The following is an 11,747-nucleotide window of genomic DNA, read 5'->3' as shown; positions in this document are numbered from 1 at the left end:
CAGCTTTGATGAAGTGTAATTATTTTCTTAGGTTAAGAGCTTTCTGTTCACACAAAGACTGACTTGAAAACTGTACCATTGTGTTGCTATGGCTTTAAGTACCATATGTTTAGCTCACTCAGTCACCCTAGTACCTTCACCCTTGAGCACAGCTGGTTTGGGGCAGCCAACAAGCTGTATTTGATCTCCATCCAAAAGCAATGATTGACCTTGTTCTGATCTGTCGGTGATTATTTCCGGGTGTCTGGATGTAGGTTTGCTTGCTTTCAGAGTGCCAGACTACTCAGACCCCTTGGCATCATGGTAGCCCACAAACTCACCAACACACGAAAACAACAGCCAATGAACACCTTATACAGACAACAAGCAAAAATAATGTCATTTACAAAATACCTTGCAAGAACAGTAACAAACACTACAGGGGACAAACAGGCAGAAAACTAGCCACCATGAACATCAACTAGCCACAAAAAGACATGACCCACTCTCTAGTATCCTTACATATAGATGAGGAAGGCCACCACTTCGAATGGGACAACACATCCATCCTAGGACAAGCCAGACAGAGACACGCACGAGAATTTCTAGAAGCATGGCATTCCAACCGGAACTCTATCAACAAACACATTGACTTGGATCCCATTTACCACCCCCTGAGAAAAAGAACAGGAAATGATGTTACTGCCAGAAATGACGTCACCAACCCAAGGAAACCTAAACACACAAATAGAAAGCGGGCCATAACATCAGTGCTTCATCTGGAGGCTCACTGAAGATGTTACCTAGTATGGTGACGAAACGTGTGAAAATAAACCTTCCAGCTCAGTGAGCAAACCTACATCCAGAATCTCAACCTAAGCTACAAGTCTTCTCAAAATTGCTAATTTCTGGACGAGCATGCGTGTTTATGTCCAGATCCTCTGTAAAGGCAAGATTTGATTTGTGAGTATTGATCCCTGTAATGTAGTAACCTGGCAACAGTTCGTGTACTTCCAGACAAGGAATCGCTGGAATGTGGCAGGACCAATAATTTATTATCTGAAATTAATTTGAGGTTGTATAGGAATGGGCACATGACTGCAGGCCAGTTCCAGCCACTGCTCTGTATCAAGGTAATGCCTTCAATGTGAAAACAAACACATCAGCTATGATCTCCTTGACTGGTGGAGCAGAATCGATGAACTGAAGGGTCTCCTTCCACTCATAGTTCCAATGTTCATAAATTCGCTTTGCGGAACTTAATATGCACCAAGCCAAGACTGCAGTCTCGGGAGACGTGAGAATGGGAATGCACGAAAGAAAAATGAGAATGATTTTAAAGAGAATTGGAGGTCTGGAGTCAGCCTTGAACAAAGACTATTGAGTTCATCATGCATAGGAGTAAGGATTGGAGATCAGAGTCTAAGAGTGTGGTGTTGGAAAAGCACAGCTGGTCAGGCAGCATCTGAGGAGCAGGTGAATCATAAGGCCTTTAAGAATGAGACTTGTGGGCTGGGGAGGCTGAGAGAAAAATGGGAGGGTGGGTGGGGCTGGGGAACGATAGCTGGGAATGCAATAGGTAGATGAAAGTGGGGGTGAAGGCGACAGGTCTGAGAGGAGGGTGGATCAGATATGTGGGAAAGAAGGTGGGCAGGTAGAACCGGGTTCAAGAGGGCGATGCTGAGTTGGAAGGTGGGGTAGGGCAAATGGGGAAACTGGTGAAATCCACATTGATCCCTTGGGGTTGGAGAGTCCCAAGGTGGAAGAGGAGGCGTTCTTCCTCCAGGCATTGGGTGGTTAGGGTTTGGTGATGTAGGAGGCCCAGGACTTGCATGTACTTGGTGGAGTAGGAGAGGGAGTTAGTGTTTAACCACAAGGCAGTGGGGATGGTTATTGTGGGTGTCCCAGAGATGTTCTCTGAAACAATCCACAAGTTGGCGTCCTGTCTTCCCAACGTAGAGGAGACCACATCAGGTGCAACAAATGCAGTTGATGGCATGTCTGGAAGTATAGGTAAATTTCTGTCAGATGCGGAAGGATCCTTTGGGGCCTTGGACGGAGGTGTGGGCACAGGTTTTGCATTTCTTGCGGTGGCAGGGGAAGGTACTGGGGGCAGAGGGTGGGTTGGTGGAGAGTGTGGACTTGACAAGGGAATTGCAGGTAGGGATGCAGAGGGAAATATGTCTCCAGTGATAGGTTGGTGACGATTCCCCACAGCAGATTCGCCGCTGATGATTAGCCACTGCCGGTTCGCCACCAGCGTTTCTCCACTGGGGTCGTTTGACCTCTGGAGCCTATTTGCCACCGGAAATATATATATGTACTGATTTGTTTTCCCTCCCGCCTGTTCTTTCATACTTCTCAGTCCCCTTTATTTATACAACTACATACTACATACTGATTAAAAAAAGAGGTAAAATAAATATCACTTTATTGGATTATATATAAAAATGAGTTACAAACTTAAACCAGAAAAAGGAAATATATTTTTAAAATCTTTATAATGGCAGTAAAATCTCATTAATATTAAACAATGAAATTTCAGTTCATTTGATAGTTATGCGCTATTCCTCTAAGATATTCCAAACAATCTCTTTCGCCGTATTCAAGAACAATTTTTTTAATTCTATCGTCTGTATCTCGATACTTTTTTATCTTTATTTGTGGTGGCCCCATTGTTCATGTCGCCAAAACTTAATTCTTGAATCATTCTTGGATAGTTTATCAAAAATGTATATAAAACCATCGTGGTAAAACTTCTTATTTCTACATTTACTAATAATTTGTTTCCATACTAAAAATTCCTGTTCCAAAAATACAAGCTTAAAAAAAACTCGCCTGTAATGAAAATAAGTTGTTCCTGAAACAACGCAAACACTACCTGAGCCAATATAATGACAATTTTTTATACCACCAATATTCAAAGTATACGACTTATTTGCGGTGGCAAATCGTCTTCAGTGGCCAATGGGCGGTGGCTAAGCATCCTCGGTGGTCAACGGGTAGTGGCTAATTGTTGGCGGTGAATCTGCTGTGGCGAATGGTCCCATCCCGCTGGTGGTAGGTTCTGACCTATCTGACCTATCGCATTCACGCCCACCTTCATCTACCTATCACATTCCCAGCTACATTCCCCCAGTCCCAGCCCCATCCCTCTCCCATTCATCTCTCAGCCCCCTTGGCCCACAAGCCTCATTCCTGATGAAGGGCTTATGCCCGAAACATAGATTCTCCTGCCCCTCGGATGCTGCCTGACCAGCTTTGTCAGCACTAAACTCTTTGAGTTCCTTGTCCATGTCTGGTTCTTTGAAAGAATAATCTCATTAAACCCACTCTCTTCACATAGTTCTCAAGTTCAGATGAAGTGGTAATGTCAATGCATTAGTAGTTCAGAGACCCAGAAATACTCCTTAGAGGGCACTGATTCAAATCCCAACGTGGCAACTGGTGGGATTTCAATAAAGTCTGGATCTGCACGCTCAGCTCAGCACTTGTGACCATAAAGCGATCATTGTCAGTAAAATTCCACCTGGTTCATGAATGTCCTTTGGAGAGACAAATTTGCTGTCCCTTTCTGAATCTTAACTGTTTTCTGAAATGGTAAGCCACTCAATTCAAGCCATTTAGCATTACGTGACAAGTGAGGGTTTTGGCAGTGGTGTCCACGTCTCATCAAAGAAGTTTTAAAAATAAAGTGTTGTTTTCCTTCCAGTTCCCTCCAAGCTGTGCACTGTCCTGACGTGGAACTATATCACCCTTCCTACATTGTCACTGGGTCAAATTCCTGGAATTCCCTATCTGCTGTATGGGTGTTCCTACAGCACTTTACGAAGGCAGCTCACCATCCTCTTCCCAAGGACAATCAAGGATGAGAAATAAGTGCTGGCCGAGCAATTGGTGTCCATATTTTTGTGAAAACGTGTCGATAACTAAATAAATACAGACACTTCTGGGAGCCACACGGCAGCTCAAGCAGCAACAGTGTTCAAGAAAATGGAACCATAGCAGGGTCAAAGAAACAGATGAAGGTGAATGTTGGTGATTGCTTGGAGACCAGAAGTGATTAAAACAACCAATGATGATACTGCAAGACAAAAGATGGGTTCAACAGGGAAAGAGATGTTTGCAGTTGGAGGGAATAATGGGATGGCAGAATAACAGGAAGGTTGGGTAAACTCTACACGTTAATGCCTGCTTGTTGGACTCCTCTACACAGTCAAACAGTGTGGCCCTGGAAAAGCACAGCTGGTCAGGCAGCATCCGAGGAGCAGGAGAATTCTGCTGTTTCTCCAGCCCATTGTCCTACCTTTTCTCCATACCCCTTGATCCCCTTACTAATCAAGAACCTGTCTGTCCTAAAAATACTCAATGACTTGGCCTCCACAACCTTCTGTGGCAATACATTCCACAGATTCACCAACCTCTGGCTGAAGAAATTCCTCTCATCTCAGTTCTAAAGGATTGTCCCTTCCCTCTGAGGTTACACCCTCACTCTTAGTCTCTCCTGTTGGAAACATCTCCCCATCTACTCCATCCAGACTACTCAGTATTCTATAAATTTCAATCAGATCTGTTGTCAGCCTTCTAAACTCCAAGTACAGACTTGGTGTCCTCAGCTACTCCTCATATAACAAATCCTTCATCCCCAAGATAGTTCTTGTAAAACATCTTTGGATCCTTTCTAAGGCCAGCACCTCCTCCTTTAGATATGGGCCCAAGACTGTTCACGATATTTCAAATCCAGTCTGACAAAAGCTTTATGCGACCTCAGCACTAATATCTCTGCTTCTGGATTAGTGGTGCTGGAAAAGCACAGCAGTTCAGGCAGCATCCGAGGAGCAGTAAAATCGACATTTTGGGCAAAAGCTCTTCGTCAGGAATACAGGCAGAGAGCCTGAAGGGTGGAGAGATAAATGAGAGGAGGGTGGGGGTGGGGAGAAAGTAGCATCGAGTACAATAGGTGAGTGGGGGAGGGGATGAAGGTGATAGGTCAGGCAGGAGGGTGGAGTGGATAGGTGGAAAAGGAGATAGGTAGGTAGGACAGGTCATGGGGACAGTGCTAAGCTGGAAGTTTGGAACTGGGGTGAGGTGAGGGAAGGGGAAAAAAGGAAACTGTTGAAGTCCACATTGATGCCCTGGGGTTGAAGTGTTCCAAGGGGTAAGATGAGGCGATCTTCCTCCAGGCGTCAGGTGGTGAGGGAGCAGCGGTGAAGGAGGCCCAGGACCTCCATGTCCTCGGCAGAGTGGGAGGGGGAGTTGAAATGTTGGGCCACAGAGAGGTATGGTTGATTGGTGCAGGTGTCCCAGAGATGTTCCCTAAAGCGCTCTGCTGGGAGGCATCCAGTCTCCCCAATGTAGAGGAGAATGCATCAGGAGCAACGGATACAACAAAAACCTTTGATGGATGTGGAAGGCTCCTTTAGGGCCTTGGATGGAGGTGAGGGAGGAGGTGTGGGCGCAGGTTTTGCAATTCCTGTGGTGGCAGGGGAAGGTGCCAGGATGGGAGGGTGGGTTGTAGGGGGGCGTGGACCTGACCAGGTAGTCACAGACGGAACGATCTTTGCGGAAGGGGAAAGGAGTGGGGAGGGAAATATATCCCAGGTGGTGGGGTCCGTTTGGAGGTGGCGGAAATGTCGGTGGATGATTTGGTTTATGTGAAGGTTGGTAGGGTGGAAGGTGAGCACCAGGGGCGTTCTGTCCTTGTTACGATTGGAGGGTTGGGGTCTGAGGGCGGAGGTGCAGGATGTGGACGAGTTGCACTAGAGGGCATCTTTAACCATGTGGGAAGGGAAATTGCGGTCTCTAAAGTAGGAGGCCATTTGGTGTGTTCTGTGGTGGAACTGGTCCTCCTGGGAGCAGATACGGCGGAGGCGGAGGAATTGGGAAGACGGGATGGTACTTTTGCAGGAGGTAGAGTGGGAAGAGGTGTAATCCAGGTAGCTGTGTGAGTTGGTGGGTTTGTAAAAAATGTCGGTGTCAAGTCGGTTGTCATTAATGGAGATGGAGAGGTCAAGGAAGGGGAGGGAGGTGTCAGAGATGGTCCAGGTAAATTTAAGGTCAGGGTGGAATGTGTTGGAGAAGTTGATGAATTGCTCAACCTCCTCGCGGGAGCACGAGGTGGCGCCGAAGCAGTCCTCAATGTAGCGGAGGAAGAGGTGGGGAGTGGTGCCGGTGTAATTACGGGAGATGGATTGTTTTACGTAGCCAACAAAGAGACGGGCATAGATGGGTCCCATACGTGTGCCCATGGCTACCCCTTTGGTCTGGAGGAAGTGGGAGGATTCGAAGGAGAAATTGTTAAGAGTGAGGACCAGTTCGGCCAAATGAATGAGAGTGTCATGGAAGGGTACTGTTGGGGACATTGGGAGAGGAAGAAACGGAGGGCTTGGAGGCCCTGGTCATGGTGGATGGAGGTGTAGAGGGACTGGATATCCATGGTGAAGGTGAGGCGTTGGGGGCCGGGGAAACAGAAGTCTTGGAGGAGGTGGAGGGCATGGGTGGTGTCTCGAATGTATTTTAACTAATATCTCTGCCTCTTGTATTCTCGCCCCCACAAAATTAATACTAGCATTGCATTTGCCTTCCTAACTGCCAACTGAACTTGCATATTAACCTTAGGAGAATCCTGAGCGAGCACTTCAAAGACCTTTCGTGCTTCAGATTTCTAAAGCCTTTCCCCATTGCCAAAATAATCTACTCTTCCTAGTAAAGTGCATAACCACACACTTTCCCACATTGTATTCCATCTGCTACTTCCTAAAATGTCTAAGTTTTTATGCAGCTTTCCAGTCTCTACACTACCTGTCTCCCCAACTATCTTTGTATCATTTTCAAACTCAGTAACAATGCCCTCATTCTGTCATCCAGATTGTTAATGCATCATTGTCGTCCCAACAGTTGACCCCTGCGGAACTCCCTAGGCACCAGCTACCATCCTGAAAAAGATCCTTTTACCCTTAATCTCTGAAGGTTAAGAGGAACTCTAATGTAAATATTCAAAATTATGCGGAGTTTTGATGGAGTCGTAGGAAGAATCACAAAATTCTAAATCAAATCCTTCATTAGAATAAGAAACATCCGCTGCATTTACCATTTCTTCTTTCCTTCTTTAACTCAAAAAGATTTTCTTTGGTCAAAATATATTGTCTAATTTCCCTGTTTCTTTGGAGTTCACGCTTTTTTAGATGCTGTCTCCTTTGCCATTACAGCTTGTGTTTCTCTCATCTTTTCACATTTTCCTCTGTTTTTCTTTCTCCTCAATTTCCACTTTTCTTTATCTTTCCCTTTCTCTTTGTCTTCCAACTCAAGTCTAACTGTATCCTGGTTAGTTCTAGCTGCGACATCTAGGGATTAAAGCAGGATTTCATGATTCCCTTTTTCTAAATCTAAGTATCGGATAATCACTCTAAGCATCTCTTCCTTATGAAATCCTGCTTTAACTGATAAGTTTATCTCTTAACTATCAGCTTAACTTGTCAAAGATTTCAAAGAATCCACTCTTATATCTGCTGCTTCCAGAAATCTTTGCAACCTTCAAAGCCATTTTCAAAATCTCTGCAATAAGCCTCAGCCCAACACAGCCATCCCATGTCCAGACCTCGATGAGTTCATTTCTTTAAAAGAGATACAGATTTCTTTTAAATTCAGTGAACTCAGATCATGCTAATGTTGTGGTGGGACAAGGTAAACAAGGATATTTGGCTGAGTCAGCTGAAATAAAAGGGGTATTTGGAGCAATGGAGTATGTTTGCAAGTAGAATCCATCCTCTGTTTTAATATTTTCCACACTGAGCAGCCAAATCACCCTGACATGAATTACAGTAGTCAAACTGTGAACTAATCTCAACATCAACACATGCCCAAATAACATCAGCCATTAAGTGGATGCCACCATGGAGGTATAGTATCACATCGGTATTGAATTAGACATCTAGTGGCTTGCACTAACTGGAAATATGAGTTCAAATCCCACCACCACAGATATGTTTAATTCATTAATAAATGTAACATAAGATGTTCCAGGTCTCATTAATAATGATCATGAAAATACCTCATTCAAAGTGGAGGTAATCTGGCACTCTTACCAGGTCTAGCCTACGCTTAATTCTTACAAACAACCTCTGGAATGACAACAAGCCCATCAATTATATCCAACCACATCAGTAAAAACATTGCGTCTGTGTTCTTGCCACAAGGACTACAACAGTTTGAGAAGGCAACTCACATTCTTCAGGGCAAGTAGGGCCATAAAAGAAGTGGGCTATTAGGCTCCACCATTAAATGAGATTATTGCTGATCTAATGACCGTCAACTTTCTTTTCCCCCATAACCCTGATCCCATTACTGATTACAAATCGGTCTACCTCATCCTTGGCTATATTTAATGCCTCAGCCTCGACAGGTCTCTGCAGTAACATTCACTACTTGAGATTATTCTCTCTGGTCCTTGTCTCTTCTACAACCTCTCTGCATCTGTCCTCTCAAAGCTCCCAAGGGATGGAACCAAATGCTGGCCCAGCCAGGGAAGCTCCCAAGAATGAATCAAAAATAAATGCTACTCCCAGGGCCTGCTCAAGAGAGAGAATACAGTGTCCTTAGTGAGTGACCATGAGAAACAGGAGCAGGAGTAAGAGAGCAATTAGAAAAGCAAAAAGGGGGGCATGAAAAAAAGATTTGCAAAGAGAAATAGGGAGAATCCTAAGATATTTTATAAATACATTAAAGGGAAGAGGTTAATGAAGGAAAGAGTAAGGCTCATTTGGGACGCAGGGGCCAAACTGTGTGTGAAGTCGCAGGATATTGAAATGAATACCTCTCTTCAGTCTTCACACTGGAAAAGGAGAGCATAGGTACAGAGTTCAGGAAAACGGACTGCGAGGAACTTGCACGGTTTGACATAGGAAATGAGGAGGTATTAGAGGTTCTGTCAGGCTTAAAAATGGACAAATTCTCTGGTCCAGATGAATTGCATTCAAGGCTGCTGTGGGAAGCGAGGCAAGAAATTGTGGGGGCTCTGACACAATTTTTTAATTCCTCTCTGGCCATCGTGGTAAGTGCCAGAGGACTGAAGGATGGCTAATGTGGTTCCACCTTTCAAGAAAGCTGATTGAGATGAATTAGAAAGTTACAGACCAGTGAATCTCATGTCAGTGGTAGGAAAACCATTGGAAAAAAATCTGAAGGAACGAATTAATACCCACTTGAAAGGCATTTCTGTGCTTTCCCCAGAACACGATTCCCGACTGATCTCAGCCTCAATTAGACTCAAGAAATCTGTCCCCACAGCTCTCTGTGGCAAGGGGTTCAAAAAGACTCACATACTTCTGCAAGACGAAATTCCTCCTCATCTCAGTCTTAACTTGGGTTCCTGTTCGTACATTTTGTGCACACCTCACACTGAGGATTTTACAGTTAAAACTCTCCTACTCTTTGCTCCTATAGAGTTGTTTTTAAACACATCCTTATGTCACATGTTTGCCGATTCCTTGTTTCTTCTCTGCATTTTACTTGACAGTTGTTTCCAGATCCCTCCCTCATTCCATCCCTATAGTAGTCATGATTTGGAGATGCCGGTGTTGGATTGGGGTGTATACAAAGTTAAAAATCACACAACACCAGGTTATAGTCCAACAGGTTTAATTGGAAGCACTAGCTTTCGGAGCGATGCTCCTTCATCAGGTGATAGTGGAGGGCTCAATCCTAACACAGAGAATTTATAGCAAAAATTTGCAGTGTGATGTAACTGAAATTATACATTGAAGAATTGATTGTCTGTTAAGCCTTTCATCTGTTAGTTTCACTTCTTTCATGTGTAAATCACAAAACCTTTTTTTAAAGTTGCATTCTGGGTTAGCTGTTAACAATGGCAATAGTTAGACAATATTTTGAAGGTGTTGGCCCCCTGTGTTCTCTGTCTATGCCATGATGTTTAGATCGATTCTAATCTAAAAAGTGAGATAACAGAGTTCTACATGAATGCATGCAGTTTTTGAGCAAGGTACAATGTAACTCTGCAAATACAAATTCACCCCACAAAATATATGTGTGCACGTGGGTCTTTGTCTGTGTGTTTGTGTGTGTCTGTCTGGGGTGGGGTTTGCCAACCTGATGAAGGAGCGTCGCTCCGAAAGCTAGTGTGCTTCCAATTAAACCTGTTGGACTATAACCTGGTGTTGTGTGATTTTTAACTTTGTCCATCCCTATAGCCGCTTCTCTTCTGTAACTACTTTTGCAATAATTTATTCATCAGTTTCTGTTTTCCGTTGGCTCCTGAACCCTGCATGCTCCATGATTTACTCTGGAATGCAATCGTTTTACGATCATTAACTGGCTTCGTTTGAAGCTTTCATATCATTTAAAGAGCTGAATTAGTTCTTGTAAATGTTGATTTTTCACCATTCCCTGCTCCAGCCCAGAATTACCCACTCGAAATGTAAGGTAATATGACTGAGTAGAAATGGTTTGCACATGTGCTTCATTCCGGAATGCGGCTCAAAATGAAATCCAGACTTCCCAATCACTGAATTCGCAAAATTCCCGAACAGAGAGATGGACTGGTTTCTGTCGCCTCCAAAGGACGTTGAGACTTAAGGAGCAGGTCTCTTGGTCTCCAAACAAGAACCTCTGTGCCCTTCCAACTCTCACCCGCACTTGCTTCCCCCCCAGCTGTAATACTGAAACGGGAAAGCTCACTTTCCAAAGCGGAAAATCACCAACTTTGTCCACCCAGTCCAACACCGGCATCTCCCAATCATTTCCAAAGCGGGGCAGCGTTAATGCAGGAATGTGCTGCTAAAATGGTGCAAGTCAAATCAGATGCGTTTCCTGATCGGCTTGAACGTTTGGCTGTGTGTGAGATGAATGTTTGGTTTGGTGTTGTGTCTGTGGTATACGTTTGGTTTTGTGGCTGACGGTTCACACAGTGTCCAGTTCTGTGACAGGCTCCACCTGGTTTCGATGGCCCACTGGCTACACTCTGACTTTCCTGCAAACTGCAGCTTTCTCTGATATTCAGCCCCATCCCCCTCGCCCGGGGCCAGTTCTCATCTTTTCACCGCTTCACAATCATAAAACAAAATCCGCGCACACCCAGCCCCTGTACAATAACCCCACATCCTCCTTCCGGTATAAAATCCTCCCTCTCATATTCTCAAACCCTTACCCCCCTCCCCCACACCTATACTGTACACAATCCGCTCCCCCTCACACCCACCCCTTTATAAAACCCACACTCTCCACCTCCCTCATTCAGGAGGTGGGCCTTATTCTCACTGGGCGAAGTTTCTAATTTGCCAATTTGTTTGGCCGGTGGGGGCAGAAAATTCCCTTTTCTTTCCTCAGGATCCGGGTTTTCCTGCAGATTAAGGGAGTCAGACTCTGGGACGTGGGGAGTAGAGCGAGGAGGAACATTTGTATCAAACTTGAATTGTTACTCAGTGACTGTATCCGGAATGTATCTATTTTTTGTTACACTATTGACTGCTTGAGCACGTGGTTCCATGGTGTAATGGTTAGCACTCTGGACTCTGAATCCAGCGATCCGAGTTCAAATCTCGGTGGAACCTTGTGTGTTTTTTATTCGGTTTAAATCTACATTGCATTTTACCACTGCGAATACTGTATTCCGCGAATCATTGAAGTGAAGCCTTAGCTCTAATTTAAAATAAAACCTTAATAAGCTAGCCTATGCTCTTAGCTCGTAAGAGAGATCATTATCTCTAGAAATTAAAAATGTACTCCAAGACGGAAAGATGTTGTGAAACTTGAAA

General features: G+C 44.5%; 1 non-coding gene across 1 annotated transcript; it reads left to right on the top strand.

Moving 5' to 3' along the window:
* The first annotated feature begins 11,471 nt into the window (after positions 1-11,471).
* Positions 11,472-11,543, top strand: trnaq-cug. Its single transcript has one exon. It is a non-coding gene; the product is annotated as a tRNA-Gln (tRNA).
* Positions 11,544-11,747: the final 204 nt, after the last annotated feature.

This window comes from Chiloscyllium plagiosum, chromosome 39, assembly GCF_004010195.1.
Source record: "Chiloscyllium plagiosum isolate BGI_BamShark_2017 chromosome 39, ASM401019v2, whole genome shotgun sequence".
Classification (NCBI taxonomy): domain Eukaryota; kingdom Metazoa; phylum Chordata; class Chondrichthyes; order Orectolobiformes; family Hemiscylliidae; genus Chiloscyllium; species Chiloscyllium plagiosum.
This window is presented reverse-complemented; position numbering and strand designations above follow the sequence as displayed.